Below are 18021 nucleotides of genomic sequence, written 5' to 3'. Positions count from 1 at the left end.
AAGGTTCATCTTTTTCTCCTGCTAGTATGGTGGTTACTGAAAGCCTGGATGGGGTGGTGGTTTCTAATTTCCTTGGCCTCCCCATGAAAAATTTGGGTGATTCGTCCAACCTACTTTGTAAGTATTGCTATAAAGATTATTTTGAGTTCAAGGATTATTACCCATGTAATTTAACTGCTCATTCTCCATGTTGTGGATTGCTCGATCCACCTCCATTTGCTTCGTACTGCATTACTAGGTGAACCTGTGAAGAACTAAGAAAACTATCAATTTTCTTATTCAAGAGTTCTACCTAATTAGAGAGCATGGTGACCGAATCAACGTTATAAACACCGGCTATTTTCGTTGGCTTTGTCCTCATGACTTGCTACTGATAGTTATTCTATGACATCTCCTCTATAAATTCATAGGCATCTTCAGGTGTTTTATTATTGATGGTTCCACCAGCAGCTGCGTCAACCATTTGTCTAGTCGAAGGATTCAGGCCATTATGAAAAGTTTGAACCTGTAGCCAGAGTGGTAACCCATGGTGAAGGCATCTTCGCAAAAGGTCCTTATATCTCTCCCATGCATCGTAGAGTGTTTCTAAATTGATCTGCACAAAAGAAGAGATATCATTACGTTATTTAGCCGTTTTAGCCGGCAGAAAATATTTTAATAATAACTTTTCAATCATTTGTTCCCAAGTAGTGATTGATCCCCACGGTAACGAATTCAACCACTGTTTAGCTTTGTTTCTCACTGAAAAAGGGAATAACTGAAGGCAAATGGCGTCATCAGAAACGCCATTAATTTTAAATGTATCACATAGTTCTAAAAGGTTTGCTAAGTGAGCGTTGGGATCTTCGTGCTGCAAACCATCAAACTGAACAAATTGCTGTACCATTTGAATTGTGTTAGGTTTCAGTTGACAAGTATTTGCAGCTACAGTTGGTCTAACTATGCTCGATTTAGTTCCTATTAAAGAAGGTTTAGCATAATCATACATAGTGCACGGAGCAGGATTCTGATTTACTGGATTAACAGCAACCACAGGAGGTATCAGGTTTTCCTGATTTTCAGCCATCTCCTTGGTTGTGGTTTGAATATCATCCTCTTGCTCGTTCTCTGTGTATCTTAAGCTTCGCCTTATTTCTCTTTGGTTTCTACGAACTGTACAATCAATCTCACTGTCAAAAAGTAATGGTCCTGACGGGTTTCTTCTAGTCATAAACTATAAGAACCTGCCAGAAAAAGGGAAAAAGAAGAATTAGTAATAAAAATTAGAATAAAATTTAAATTGCGGTAAAAGTAAATGGCTAAAGTAATAAAAATCAAGTGTTTCTTGTAATATACTGAATTAGGGCTTAATCTAGTGGTTTCGTGACCACAAATCCGAGATAGAAATAATTATTTTACAATGATTTTGATGTTTATGATATGATTGCATGATTGTGTGAAAATTTCGTGATGAAATTCTATGCCGAAAGTGTTTAAATTGAAAGTAGGGACTAAATCGAATAAGTTGCAAAACTTGCATTCTAGAAGTTTTTAGTATGAAATTGTTTTGGAATATTAATGAGGAGGTCTTAAATAGCAATTTTACCAATTTTAAGTTCATGGACAAATTAGGACATGGAAGGAATTTTTGGAAAGTTTAGTAGCAAGGGTATTTTGGTCATTTAGTTATTAAAATGAATTAAAAACAAAATTAAAAGCCAATTTTTGTCCATCTTCTTCATTAGGCTGAAATTTCAAGGGTTCTCCATAGCTAGGGTTTGCTTCAAGCTTCCAAGCTCCATATTAAGTGATTCCAAGCCCCGTTTTTAATGTTCTTTACGTTTTTGGAATCCTGGAAGCTCGATTAAGCTTATGCTAGCAATAATTCAACCTAGGGTTTATATTTGGAAAAATACCCATAGGTGAAATTTGTGTATTTTGATGTTTTATGATAGAATATGGGGTTTTAAATTATGTTAGACAACTTGTGCTACTCGGTTTTTAGTGAAAACGAGTAAAAGGGCTTAATCGGTAAAAATACCTAATAGTCACAAGTATATGTTAGAGAGAGAATTTGATGTTGCCATAGAAGGGAAAAGTGATTAGCATGTTATAAAACATAAGAATAAGGAATAAAGTTTAATTCTCGAGCCTAGGGGCAAAAGTGTAATTATGCAAAAGTTTAGGGGCAAAAGTGTAATTTTTTTAAAGTTCGTATTAAATGCTGTTTTGATAAATGTATGTATTAAATAAGATTAATTTGGTATTATAGATCAAGAAAAACGAGATTCAAGTCGTGATCGAGGAAAAGAAAAGATTATGGACTAAATTGCAAATCTTTATATTTTGGTACCAAGGTAAGTTCATGTGTAAATAATGTAGCATAAATGTTATTTTTAAGTTATTAATGTTAATTATATGATGCTGATTATTATCATGAAATATTATGCTTTGTGGTTATTGTTGAATAATATGTAATTATGTGAATTACTTGATGAGTATGAACTATCACCGAAGTACCGATTTCGATATTCCGTGGAAGACGGCAAAGATGTGTGATCGAGGAAAACGCCCATTTGAACCTTAGGAATAGATTAGGATACAAGTGACATGTCACTAGGATGGTTGAGCATCCGAACTCGTTGAGTTGAGTCCGAGTTCACTTATGGATGCGAATGTCTGAACTCGTTCGTGAAATGTAACTAGGCATCCAAACTCGTTGAGTTGAGTCCGAGTTCACTTATGGATGCGAACGCCCGAGCTCGTTGAGTTGATTCCGAGTTCACTTATGGGCGGGTTACATGGTAGCTTGATTACATATGAGGCACTTATGTGCAAATTATCCGTGTATCCAAGTTGTATTCCGATGTGTTCAACGGGTGAAATTTCTAGTGAAATGGAAGAACACTTAAGATGCAAGCGACGTTTTGGTAAGTGTTGCGAAATGGATACTTTGGACAGGTATATTCTTAACCCTCGGGTTGAAAATAGATACAACAACGATAAGGTGGTGAGATGATGAATGATGTTTAAAGATGTGATATATGTTTTGGTGGTACCATGCTAAAGTTGTTTGGTATATTTGTATTTTTATGTTACTTGTTATTTACATATGAACTTACTAAGCATTTATGCTTACTCCTTCCTTTTCATTCACTGTAGTTTTGAACAAGCCGGCTCAGGAATCGGGACAGGTCGAAAGTTCGATCACACTATCCAAAGGACTTTTATCTTGGTAAATGGCTTGTACAACTACTTAAGTATGGCATGTATAGCAATATACCTATTTGTGTAAATAATTTTATGATATGGCCATGTTTGGTTGAGAAAATGTTTGATATTGATAAGTCATGGTGATGGCTAATTTAGATCATGTTTGATATCATGGAAGTTTAACAGGTTATCTAGTTCATAAAAATTCATGGAAAGATGAAACTTGCCTTAAAACAGAATATTGCTGCAGCAATGACATGAATTTGAAAAATCACTAAAAATAGTATAAATATAACTAAATAATGAGTAAGTTATGAAATTGAAGCTTAATGAGTCTATTTTCATATGGATTGAACAAAACAGGAATATAAATTATATTTTATGAGATATTTAAACTTTTGCAAAACAGCGCCAGAGTGATTTCTGGATCCCCTGTTCTGACTTTAAAAATTCATAATAAATTTTAATAAAACAATTAGAAGTTTTTATTTATATGTACAGATTCCTTATTGAGTCTAGTTTTAATAGAAACAAACCTCATAGTCATTTAAATTTTTTATAGAGATATATCTGATTCGTAATACACAGAGGTCAGAGCAGTCAAACCCTGAAACAGGGGATACTTTAATTAATAAACTGTACTAATTGGCCCAATAAAAAATTCTAGAAAAAAATTAGTAAATAGATATATGAGTCTAGATTCAGGAAATATTTACGGATCTTGATTTCAAGTTTCGTAACTTGAGATATGATTTTTCTTGTAACTGTGACGCGAGTAGCTAGAAAGCTGTGAATGTAGAAACAAATGATTTGAAGTTCTTAAATCGATAAATTATGTTCGGTAACCCCTCAAGCTCGACTCCGGTGATGGTCTCGGGCGTGGGGGCGTTACATTTCTAATATCTTAGTTCCCTGGCAATGGTGCCAAAAACTTGGTCGAACCTGTTAGATTAACACGGGTGTGGGCCTACATACACGGGCATGGGAGAAGCGAACGAAGACAGACACGGCCGTGAGACAGGGCCGTGTGCACCCACACGCCCAAGGAACAGGGGCGTAGACCAAATGTCAGACGGGCCCAAATTCAAAATTCGCGAATCACACGGGCAAAAATTGGGGAACACGGGCGTGTTCCCTTGCCGTGTGCCCCAAAATCTATAAATACCCTTCACTATTCATCATCTTCTTCACCCAAAATCCCTAACCCTAGCTGCTGCAAGTCCACACGGCCTCCCTGCCACGCCCGTGTGCCGCCTCCAACTCCATTTTTGACACCCATTCTCATCTTTTTAGTGTATACCATGTCAAGCTCACGTGGCAAGAAAACTGCCATTACCGCTTCGAAAAAGCGAAAAGAGGCGTCTACCTCGGGCCCTACTGCGGAAATTCGCCACCCATACCTCTAATTTCCACCCGGCAATTAGGAGGAACTATTCCAAATCCTAAGGGCCCGACCTTTAGGTGTGGGCCACTGCATTGACTGGACAGCGCTTGAACAAGTCCAGTTGGATGACAATGTACAACCACTCCTGACAACCGACCCATGGGACCTCTTCTTTGCGATCATCGAGCCGACGTACCTTGAGCTCACACTTGAACTTTGCTCGACATTCCATGTTCAAGACATCATGACCAACTTTGATGATCCTAGAATTGTCCAGTTCCGTCTCGACGGTTTAGTTCACCAATTGAGTGTGCCCGAGTTCGGTATAGCTTTGGGCCTGTACACAGAGGAGTTCATGGATGAGAACGACCTCGACACTCTCTGCCGCCATATCCACCACTCTCCCTTGAAGTGCTAGTAAGCTTTGGTCCCCGGTTTAGCCACCTACAACCTGAGCCGATCCAAGGCATCGGCTCTCTCTCCCTCCTTGAGGTACCTACACACCATCTCGGCACACACTTTGACAGGACGTCAAGAGAGCACTGGCATCGTCAACACTCACGACGCCTACTTACTATGGAGCATGGTGAATGGGCATGTACTCGACCTTGCCTACTTTATTGCCCTCGCCATTTGCCACCAGACGGAGCGGCATCGAAGGGGGGTCATCTCCATTGGCCCCTATGTGACCCAACTGGCACAACACTTCGGGCTCCTCAACACAGCAGCCCAATCATCCTCCCTTACTCTTATTGGCCAGATGTCCCCACAAGGCATCTCGAGCATGCTTAGTATGAGGATGATCGAGAAGTGCCGAGGAAATCACCCTCCTCAGTATTGCCTCGCCCAATCAGCCAAGGAGGGAGACCCTGAGGACAATACTAATGATGTCCCTCCACGTCATGCGGACCCACCGTCTCAGCCACCACCACCTTCTCGTCCAGTTCATGCGGCGGCTTCATACGCTGACATTTCTGAGCGCCTTACCCGATTCGAGCAACAGTGTTTTCAGCGCTTTGATAACATTGATGCTACTTTATAGCAAATTTGTTAGCACTTCCACATCTCGTCGCCACCCCACCTTGCAAACCACCTAGCGATGAAGATGTTTAAAAACTTTTATTTATTATTTTATGTTTTAATTTTTATTCTATTTTAAGACTACTTTTTATTTTTTCTTTAAGCTTATTTCTATTAGATTTTATAATTTTTATTTTACAATTATCAATTTAGGCTATTCCATTACAAGTAATTATGCTTCCTTATATTCCCTAAAAGGTTCTTGATTCTGTCACAGTTATAAAGAGCTCCTCAGCTCATCATCACATAGGAACTAAAAACTTCACCGAGAAAGGTTCTCCACGACTGCCATGTCCTTCTCGACCACGACCATAGCTACCACCATATAATATTCTTTTAGCACAGGACTTATGGACTAATGAAACTCTACCACCATCTGAGTATCCTCCTCCACTCTCACGCCGATTATTCTCCAGAACTCCAGTTCAAGGAATTCATTCATCATTCAGGAAGTTTCACTTCTCTCCCTATCTTATGATTATAAATCTATCTTTTTCAATATATCTACCTTTGTACATTGAGAGCAATATACATCTTAAGTGTGGGGGGTCTTTTATATCAGAAAAATCCCTGAATTTTGTTTTATTCTCATGCGATCTTCTCATATCATTATTAGAATGAATTCCAATTAGTATATAATGTTTATTGATATATCTTGAATTAAAACATAGGCATTTATGCGTTGATTGTTTAAACTTTAAGACATTAGGGAATCAAGCATGATAAGTTGAGTTTTGAAGAATTAAAAACTTTTAGGTTGTTTCCCCAAGTTTAGATATTGTTTTGAGTTGGAATTCACAAGTTTAAACATCAAAAAGCCATAATTTTTGTGAGATCTTGAGCCTTTAGAGCATCTATTGTTTCTTTCATGCTCACTTTCATTATGAGTACGTCAGTATTGAATTGTTATACTAGAACTTGTTTGATTATGCATGTCAAGACCACACCATTTGATTTGATATGTCAAAATGATAAAGACTCTTAGGTTTAACCCACTCACTCCATAAAAGCCTACCTTCACAATTAACCCTTAGTGAACCCCCTTGAGCCTAACAACCCATTCATTGATTTACCCTCAATATTAACCCATAACTCATTATTGTTGAAATCCCATAAATTAATTTGATCCCTATTTTTGTTGACATTTGAGTTGGAATAGTTGCTTAGCTATGTTTTATTCTATTTTGTAATTTGACTTGATCTTAAAAAAAATACATGTATACATATTAGTAGTAGAAATCTTCTGAGCTAAAGAAGTTAAATTCCATATTCTAAGAAAAAGCTCTATTGTATGAAATTGATGACTAGTCATTTTCCTAGTTAGGCAATCTCGATTCTAACCCTTTCTTTTAGCTTATGATCACACCCTCTAACCAAAGCCACGTTACAACCCTCTAAAGAACTTTTGATTGATTTTTCATCTCAATTTATAGTGGTGGAAATTTGATTTTCATGCAAGCCTATGGTAATGACTTTTCATTATTGACTATTGAGTGTTTCATTTATTGTACTTAAACACCTCGAGTGATTTGAGTGAATCTTTAGAGAGGATGTGAATCTCTGTGATATTTTGAATCAAATATAATTACTTAGATGAGGGGAGACACTTATGTTTTCATGATAAAATTCCCAACTTGGAATGTTTGAAACGTTGATGTTCTTTTAGTCAAATTTTCAACGTTTGATTACTTATGGATTAGTTTGAGATATTATTGATAAGAATTATAAGTTGAGAAGAATTTATTTTGATTAAGAGTTGAGGATTTTGCTTGAGGACAAGCAAATGCTTAAGTGTGGGGGTATTTGATAAACCGTAATTCATAAATATTTCTATCCCATGCTTAGTAGATTTTGTGGACGATTTTTCCTAAAATTTGGTGAATTCGATGCTCTTAATGCCTTAATTTCATGTTTTATACTTAGGTGAGCATAGGAGAGTGAAAGGAACGAGAAACGGGCCAAAAACAGAGAAAATGGGCCAACGTACGAAATCAACACGGCCTGGACTTCCTCACACGGGCAGACCACACGGCCATGTCAATTTGGCAAAATCGAAGCACGACTCATACGAGTAGACCACACGCCCGTGCCTATTTAACAGACTTGACCACAGCCTGAAGTAATCGGACACGGGCGTGTCCCTATCGAGCCCAAGCAGAGTCCTATTCGGAAAAGGCCACTTTTGAAGGCTCTTAGGCATTCCAAAGCCTTTAAATAAACCCTAGAAGAGGAAAAGAGGGGGGACGCACAGGAGGAAGCAATGAATTGCTCAAGAAACGCCGATCGATCCATCTCAGAAGTTAGATTCACCATCAAGACTAAAGATCTCCCTTCAAATTCCCTCAGGAGTTTTAGGTTTCCTTATGTTTTGTTATTTTTATTCTTTTGAGATGTTTTCTTTCATTAGTATGAACTAAAACCCCTAAATACCTAAAGGGAATGAAACCTAAGACGGATCTTGTTATTATTATCTGAACTGTATGATAAATACTTAACTTGTTCTTAATTACGTGATCTTAATTCTTGTTTTGATATTCCAGGATATGATTCAAGTTAAGCTCTTATTCAGAGGAGGAATAGACCCTGTTTAAGAGTAAATTTGTCATAATTAAGCGGAGTTGATTGTGCGCCTAGAGATAGGGTGACAAGATTTTGCCGAATTAGGGTGAAACTTAATAAGGGGATCCATAGATCGAGTTAATGCAACCCTAAGGCGATAATTAGAAAGAGATTTCAATTATTCAATCTAGGGTTAGACGTTGTTAGTCTCGAGCGAGATAATAATATAGCTTAGGGATTCTACGGAATAAGTTGAATGAATAAATCGTCCGACTCAGAGTCAAATAACAAGTGAAGTCCAGGTGGATATTTCCTTAGGTATTGTCTCAATCAATCAAGTTTTCCAAAAAGTATTTTCCCCAAATTTTTTTCTGTGATTTCTTAGTTTAATTAATTAGTTAGATAAACGAAACCCTTTTCTTTTTTTTAGGCTAGATAATAAAAAGAAAGTTGATACTAGTATTTTTAGTTCCTTTGGGTACGATAATCCGGTCTTGCTAAAGCTATACTACTGTTCGGTAGGTACACTTGCCTTCATCATGATAATAGTTAGTTTCAAGAACGATTCATTATAAAATATTTAAAACTTGTCACGAATATCACGTACCAGGAGACCCCCTAAAATTCATTTTAATTAACCATTTCTCCTTAATCCATTTACTAATTAAGGCTATATTAGCTAAGTTTTATCACTTTAATCATATATATACAATTTTAATTAATGTAATTACAACCAATAAACAAACATTCAAAATCATGCTTAACAAAAAATAATTAAATCATACAATTGACTTACCTTTGCCAAAAAGCTATCCACTCCTTGACAAGCTACAATTAAAATGTATTAGTGAAAAATTCATGCTTCAATCACCATGATATCACTTAGCAACGTACCATAATCCACACAACATTTAACCATAAAATTAATCATTAAAAAACAAGTATAACATCTTAAAATTAAAATCCAAATAAAAGCCTCAAATGTCCATTACAAGTACATCAAGTTATCCCAATTGAGTGCCACAATGCCATCAAATGGTTGTAAAGAAGAGTCCTTAGTCTATACTACCAAATAGCCTTAAATTGGATCAACCTTGCCGTTGCTCCTCAACTCCCCAAAGCTGAAAAAAAAACCTCTACACAAAGCTAAGGGTGTGAGCTGAGAAAGCTCAGTAAGTGGAGATAAATTCAATACGTAAATCACACCAAAAATATACTTAAACCAAGGCAAATCATGTATCAAATTTCGAGTATATGAATCATAGTTTCAATTATATTTTCATGCTTAATTATAGCATTCAATTGATTGAAATTTCCAACAAAAATGTAACATCATAACATCATAATTCCATATGTTATTCCACGAGTAAAAATCACATTTATTATGACATATGGAAACACAATTTAATTAAAAAACAAACATTTATATTGGCAAATGACATCCATGGAAAATTATAAACATGTGATCATGCATTGGATAAATAGACTATCGATCTCCCAAATATCGAATACAATACTTTGGCTGAGTGTGTCGTAGCCACACACTTCTTTATGTCGCCTCGAAATCACCAATAACTAAGTGGAGAAAAAGGCTCAACACTCCCTTATCAGTTCCAACAAAATAAATACTCCTAAAGTCATATGCTCACAAATAACACATACAGTGGTGAGTACTCACTAATCTTATGACATGCCGTCTATATCCAATGGATCCACCATGCAATGTTTCCAATATAACCAATCATACAGGGCATAAAAACTGATATTTAAGCACTAAATTCATGATATAAAAATTTAATTTAAATCATGTCATTTAGCAATTTTAGTACCAACATAGATAATCACAAAAAGTGTTTTTGTCCATGCATCTAAAACGAATCATAAAACCATCATAAAGTGCTCTAATATATAGTAATCCATGCTCCAATTATTATTCAACACAATCCAAATCAATCATACCAAACACACAATTCACAATTTCCATAAATCATTTACAAATATGCTTATATAAAATTAAAATCAATTTTAATAATCTGAACCATTTGAGATACAATTGAATCATTAGAAACACAATAAAAAACCTTAATTTAGAATGTAAATAGGCATGTTTTTTTACCTCAATTATGATTAAGAATGGCCTCTCCTCGTTGTGGAGCTTAAATAGAGATAAAATACATGTTGAAGCTATCATTAACTACAAGAAAATAAAAAAAAATCATGAACTGCACGAATCTAATACGCCTCTCTAATCTACCTTACCGAAAACTCATGGTATAGCCAAAACACAAATTTCAGGCCCTAAATGACATTCTCTACATCAAAAACCATTCCTAAACATCATTTCTAATCTGTCAACAAAAAATTGAAGCATCAAATTCATCAAACAAACAATTTTATAAATTTTCGAAAAATCAACTCATGTTTTTAGTTAAAAACGGATTTGTCAAAATTGATACAAACCATTTCATAATTCACCACTCTGACATTTCAAGACAATATATTTCTGTTTACAATTCACCATTGCATCATATTGGGTTAACCAATCCATTCCCAAAATCAATCCATTCCCAAAATCACATCAAATTCATCGAATGACAATAACATCAAGTCAGCCAAAAAACAATAACCTTTTACCATCAACGGACAATTTTTACAAACTTTATCCACCATAACACACTGGCCCAGGGGGTTTGAAACTTTAACCACAAATTCAGTGAATTCAATAGGTAAATTTTTAGCAGACACTAAGTTTGTGCATATGTATGAATGTGCGGAACTAGAATCAATCAATGCAGTAATATCAGTATCAAGTAGAGAAAAGGTACCGGTAATGACATTTGGTGTAGAAGCATATTCTCTAGCATGAATAGCATATGTTCTTGCAAGTGCTCATGCCTCAGATTTAACTGCTGTATCACTGGTAGTACGACGACTACCATTAACATTACCAGGGTTACGGGGTGGTCTACCTCTCGAAACAGGATTACTCGGCTTTGGATCTAGTTCTATTTCTTTTTCAACTCTTTCTAGACAATCTCTGAGAAAATGGTCAAATGAACCACATCGGTAACAAGCTCCACTTCTCAAATGGCATTCCCTAAAATGAAATTTGTTGCAATGCGTACACTTTGGTTTGAGATTACTAACACTAACCACACTGGTTATAGGAGATGAAAACCTCAAGTTAGAGCGTTGAGAGCCTCACTCTTTTCCAGAATACCCAGTAGAGGTAGCAACACGATCATAATACTTCTTTATTTTCTTAGAAGAAGATAATTGTGACTTGCTCATAATCCTTTTTCCAGAAACTCGAGCCTCTCTTTCAGCTTGTTTCTTTTCTTTACTTAATTCCTTAGATTTGTGTGCTCGATCGGCTAACACCGTAAATTCCATTATTTCGAGAATTCTGAGCAATAACTTGATATCTTCAATTAAACCCTCTTAAAAGTGTTTACACATCTCAGCCTTGGTTAGAACCCATTCTCTGGCATATTTGCTCAACTGAACAAATTCTCGTTCATACTCAGATACAGTCATGTCTCCCTGCTTGAGTTCTAAAAATTCTTTCTTTTTCTAATCCATAAATCTCTGACTAACATATTTCTTCCTAAATTCGGCTTGGAAGAATTCTCATATAACATTCTCTCTTGGTGCAACTGAAGTTATGGTATTTCACCAATGATAAGTTGTATCTCTTAATAGAGATACTGCTTTCAGACATTCAGCAGGTGTACAAGATAATTCATCAAAAATCGGATGGTATTTTCTAGCCAAAATTTAGCCCTTTCTGGATCATCATCTCCAGTAGCTCTAAATTCTTCCGCCCCATGCTTAAGGATTTTATCTATCGAAGGCTTACCTATTCTAGTGGGTTCAGCACCCTGTGGTACCTCAGGAGCCAGTTGAGAAGCAGGTGGGGGAGGTCGTTGTACATCGGGATTTCTTCTTAAATACTCAGTGAACAATTCATTCATCAATTGAAAGAAAGCCTATTTTGCCTCCTCAATTCGGCCCTCAGATACAGGTCTAGCTTGGTTGGATGACATTACTATATGAAAAACACATTTAAAATGACCAGGAGACATCACACTATCACAAATTATATAATGTCATGTATAGCTAAACTCGTGTTTGCTACGTTAAATTTGAGAATCGACTAAACCGTAGCTCTGATACCACTAAATGTTACACCCCTAACACGTATCCGTCGCTGGAAAAGAGTTACGGAGCATTACCAAAACTTTTAGAACATTTACAAATAAATCATGTCAATCACTGTTTATTTCTTGAGATTATTAAAAATGTCCCTTAAATAGATCCTCGAGGCCCAATATGAGCATAAAATCGAATCGGGACTTAATCGCAAACTCTAAGAATTTTTCGTGACATTTCAAAAATTTTCCAAGGTGCAGGGCTCACAGCCCGTGGGACCCTGGGACATGCCCGTGCTGCAGGCCGTGTTCGACCCCGTGTAACTCTCTGACTTGTGTACACGGCCATGACACTCGCCCGTATGCTAAGCCGTGTAGCACACATGGCTGAGACACATATTCGTGTGCTCAATTTTGAGCATTCTGTTTCTCTAATTTAAGGTGCAGGGGACACACGACCTAACCACATGCCTATGTGTCAGGCCGTGTGTAACACACGGTCTAGACACATGCCCGTGTATCTGCTTGTGTGGACAAAATGAAGCCATTTCTAGCTTCATTTCTCACCCAAAATCACACCAATGACCTACACTTAAACTCACATCATATGAACCATCTCAAGCATTCAAATTAAGCAAACTCAATCGTTCAACTTGACATATCATTACATGCATACATGTTCATAATCTTACCTTGGTATATAACATATGTTAGGCATAATTTGAACAACCATTTAACATATATATAGCTACCATAGTATGACATTACAAATATATCAAAAACAAACCATTACTAGCCATACGAATGGCTAGATTACAAACCACATAGTTAAGCCATCTATGGCCAAGTTAGCCTATACATACCAAAATAGGCTAGTAGATAGTGCGATGATGTTCCAATGATCTCCAACCTTCACGAGCTTCCGAACACTATAAAATAGGGGAAAATAAAACAGAGTAAGCATTACATGCTTAGTAAGTTTGTTGCTTAGTAAGTTTGTATAATAGAAACTAAACTTACCAATCTCAATTATTAAATCTAAGTATACAATATCATGTTTTCCATCCATTTGGCAAAATTGCCTAAACACATGCATTCAATCAAACATGTTTGTAACAAAATTTTCATATACATCAAGTAAACATAGATGAGTTCATCATGCAATGTTCTTTCAAAACATTATCATTTCATCTCATAATTCTCTCATCATGCCAAGAGTTTTGTTCGTTGAATCATTGAAATTCTGATGGATACTCAAGTAGTAAACTCGTAATAACCCGTCAATTCTTATTCAAGAGTACCCATAGGGCACTTAATCACGGACCAAACTCTCAAGCCACATATCGTATTACAGGATTACCAGTCCAGGCTAAATCTATTATGTAACATATGCTCAAAAGAGCTCAAATAGGATTACCAGTCTAGGCCAAACTCTAATTGTAACATATGCTTGAGAGAGATTATATCAGGATTACCCGTCCGGGGTAAATCCTTTCTATAATGAGATCAATAGGATTACTCGGTCGAGCTAAATCCGTTCAGCAACAAATACAAGACCTCATTCATTTCGGGAAAGCACATTTATCCATCGAAATTCAATATTCAAACGAGACTTTACCCCTTTTCCAACATTTCTGAACATGTAATGATTTCACACATTTATAACATTCACATAAATATCATTCATATTGCATACAATCATAACATTCAAGTTAACATATTTACATGCTCGATTAAGTTACACGAACTTACCTCAACACTGGTTCGCGTATAAAATCTATGGAAACCTTTTCTTTTTCTCGATCTAACCTCAAATTTGTGTTGTCCGGATCTATATAAATAACTTTAATAATCAATTTCACACATTTCATATTCATTTGGACTCAATTTATGTCCTAAAAAAATTACCATTTTACCCTTAACTTTTCTAGAAATTCCAATTTCATCCCTAGGCTCGGAAAATTAAATTTATGCAAATTTACTCCTTATTCCAAGCCTAACCAAAATTTCAACATAAAATTTACAGCACATATTTTCTATAAATTTCATAATTTTTCATCAATTTTCACAACTTTACATTTTAGTCCCTAAATCATGTTTTCATCAAAAATCACTTTGTAAAAGTTGTTTATCTATCAACAACATTTCATTTTCTACCATAAATTTCTAATTTTCAGCATATACATCCATGACCTAATTTCCATACTTTGATAACTCTTCAAATTGATCCCCAAAATAGATATATTAAGTTATCCCAGTTTAAAAAATATTAAAATTACTAAAAACGGGACAAGGAAACTTACCCAATTAAGCCATGAAAGTTTCTTCTCTCTCTCCTACGATTTCCATGTATTTTTGGGGAAGAAGATGAGTAAATAAGATGATATTTTCTTTTTCATCTTTTAATTAAATAAATTATTTCAAGTTTCAATTTAGTCCTTGCCCTTTTTCTAAATTTCCATGGATGAGTCACCAAAATATCTACATAGTTTTCCTTAATGGTCTAATTACTATATATGGACTTCAAGTTTTGAATTCCATAGCTATTTAATCCTTCTAGCTACTAGAATTCAACTTTTGCATTTTATGCGATTTAGTCCATCCCATAATTAAGCACTAAATCAATAAAATTTTATTATCAGAATTTTCACATGACAGTTTTAGCATATTACGGACCATGTAATAAAATAAAAATAAATTTTATTTTCGGATCGAATTTGTGGTCCCGAAACCACTGTTCCGATTTCACTGAAAAATGGGCTGTTACAAGATCTAGATCTTTGAAGAACACGGATGAGTTTTTTCCAAACTTTGAAAATCTTTTCTAGAGAATTTTGAGAGAATTTGGAGAAAATAAAAGATGAGATCTAATCTTTGATATGTGGGCTTCAAAAATGAAAATGAAAAACGAGAGAAAGCGCTTAGAAATCGGGTGATAATTGTATGTGAAGTGAGGGGGTTGCAATGTTTTTGAGCTAAAGAACCCTCCACCTAATTTTCAAAAATTGGGGAAATTGCCGTCAAACCACTCCCACATTTCCTTTATTTTACAAAGTAATCATTTCCCTCCAATATTATGAAAATATGGGTAATTTGCCATAAAACCACTCAAACATTTCCCTTATTTTGCAAAATGGTCATATGTAATTAATATTTTAAATTCTCTTAATCAAACCCCCATTTTAATTTATTTTTCAATTCTAATTTGAATAAAAAATTATTTAAAACTATAAAATTAAATTAAAAATATTTTTGTTTTCTGGAATATTATCTCCCAATTGAAATTAATATAACTAAAGTTTTACTAATAAACCCAATTAACTCCTAATTTTCACTTGGAACCTGGTAAACTTACCCGAACCTACTAGATCTATTTTTAAGGCCTTACAACCATTTTTATCAAAGTTATAAAAAATAATGGTTTAGTAGTATCTAAATCCAAGATTAGTCTATTTCAAACCAGAGTAAGGCTTGTAGGTCATTTTGTTACCCAATGACCCATTACTCCAATTGAAAGATCTATAGAATTTACCAACAAATGCCCAAACCAAATTCTTGATAAAGTCTAGCTACAAAGGTTATTAGGTAGCCTAAGCTATGTTATAGACTTTGACCTGATTTTCCTTGTTTACATTTAGTTGATCCAACTGCCCCCAAAATAGTTACCCAAATCAAAATACAAATCACCAAACTTCTTTATTTACATTTAACTGATGTAGCTACCCCCAAAATAGTAGAAATAGATGCTTCCAAGATAGGGTATGGTGGGATCTTAAAACAAATCAAAAGATAAAAAGAACAAATAGTCCTGTTTACATTTAGACACTAGAGTCTAACGTAGCAAAATTATAGTACAATCAAAAAAGAAAATTTATCAATTGTTTTGTGTATTTCAAAATTTCAAAGTGATTTAATAACTAAAAAATTCTATTACGAATTGATTGCAAATCTGCAAAAGAAAGTTTTACAAAAGAATGTTCAAATATTGCTTCAAAACAAAATTTTGCAAGATTGCAAGCAATTTTGAGTATATTTGATTTTGAAATTGAATATATTAAGGGAAAAAGTGGCATGATCATCCCAACCTTAGGTGGGGAGGAAACCATGGGGGGACCTCCAACCAAGGTGCGGGAAACCGCAACAACCCTAGATTAGCCCCTCTGTACCAACCTCTGCAACCTTATAGACCTTACGACGCTTAGAGGAAGCTTCTCTTTAACAACAACCATCCTATTGTAATGAATGACTTTGGACGTATTAATGTCTAGAGTATGAATACTGCAATAAAATATAGAATGATAAGGCGGTACCTAAAAATATACGGGTCGAGTTGTAAAATAATTTTTCAATGAAGTAGGTGAGTACTTGGGACAGCCCAAAACTGACCCTAGTCGGGAAGTGGTTTCGGGACTGCTAAACCGAGTCTTATAAATAATTAAAAGCTATATTCTGTGTTTATAATGTGAGTAAATGCATGTGTGAAAGTTTCATGCATTAATTTGATCATCTTTATGTGAATTTTGTTATATGGACTTATATGAAACTTTGTTGGAAAGTGAGAGGCTAATTTACAATGGTCTAATAGTACATGCATTGAAAGGAGTGGTTTTGCATGTCAATTTACCCATGTTAAATATAGTGGCCGGCCAAGGAAGGAATATGCTCCACTAATTCAAAAATTAAAATAATTTTGTATTAACATATGATTTAATAATTGAAATAAAAGGAATTAAATAAAAGAGAAGAAGGAGGATGGTGTTCATCTTCTTCTCATACCTCCCTCAAGCCGAAACAAGGAGAAAAAAAGGAAGGGGAAAACTTACCTAGAGCAATTCGGCATTCATCTTTAGCTATTAGGAGGTAAGCTTTGAATTTGTTGATTTGGCTTTATAATATGCTAAGTTAAATGGTGGATGCACTCTTGGTAATGTCAAGGAAGTTGAGATTTCTTATGGTGAATTGAGCAATATGCCAAATGATTAAGTGTTGGAATTAGGGGTTATCTCATGTTGTATGGAACAATGGGAGAGTGACTAGAATGGGGTAAAGATTTTTGGATGAGTGGCTTAGAGGAGCCTAGTACATTCGGTCAAAGATTGAGCCTATATAGAATGTAAATTTCTTCCTCTATGATTATGTTCCTTGCATGTTAAATGGTTCTTGATAGGACCAAAGGATTGATCAATAGGCATTAAAAGGCTAAATGTGTGAATTTAAGGTATAAGAACCTATAGGTAATGTTGGAAATTAATGTAGTGTATTCGGCCATGTAGAGTATATCCTAGAGATATTATGTTTAATTCTCTATAATCGGCTAAATGGGTGATAATGGGTTATAATGTTGAATTGAATTATATGTATAAGTGGTTAGCAAAGTGATAAAACTACCGAATTTAATTAGTAAATGTGTTCTAAGCTTGATGAATTTTGAGATGCGATTGGGAGTAAATTTGTCATGAGCATTCCTTGTTAATAATAAATATGATAAATGTATATATATATATAGCTGAATGTGATATGTGTGAATTATATGTTAAATCAAGGCTTGGTAAGCTAGCTATTAAGGTGAATTGCTAATGTTAGTATTTGATTTGGTAATAATCTGTTTGGGGACAGCAGCAGTAAGGTGATTTTGGAAAATCGCCATAAATTATA

General features: G+C 35.2%; 1 non-coding gene across 1 annotated transcript; it reads left to right on the top strand.

Moving 5' to 3' along the window:
* Positions 1-521: 521 nt before the first annotated feature.
* On the top strand, positions 522-627 carry LOC121231082 (small nucleolar RNA R71). The gene has a single exon (XR_005929150.1). It is a non-coding gene; the product is annotated as a small nucleolar RNA R71 (small nucleolar RNA).
* The last annotated feature ends 17394 nt before the right edge of the window (positions 628-18021 follow it).

Source organism: Gossypium hirsutum, chromosome A06 (genome assembly GCF_007990345.1).
Source record: "Gossypium hirsutum isolate 1008001.06 chromosome A06, Gossypium_hirsutum_v2.1, whole genome shotgun sequence".
Classification (NCBI taxonomy): domain Eukaryota; kingdom Viridiplantae; phylum Streptophyta; class Magnoliopsida; order Malvales; family Malvaceae; genus Gossypium; species Gossypium hirsutum.
Note: the sequence above shows the minus strand (reverse complement) of the source record. Positions and strands in the feature narration are given on the sequence as shown.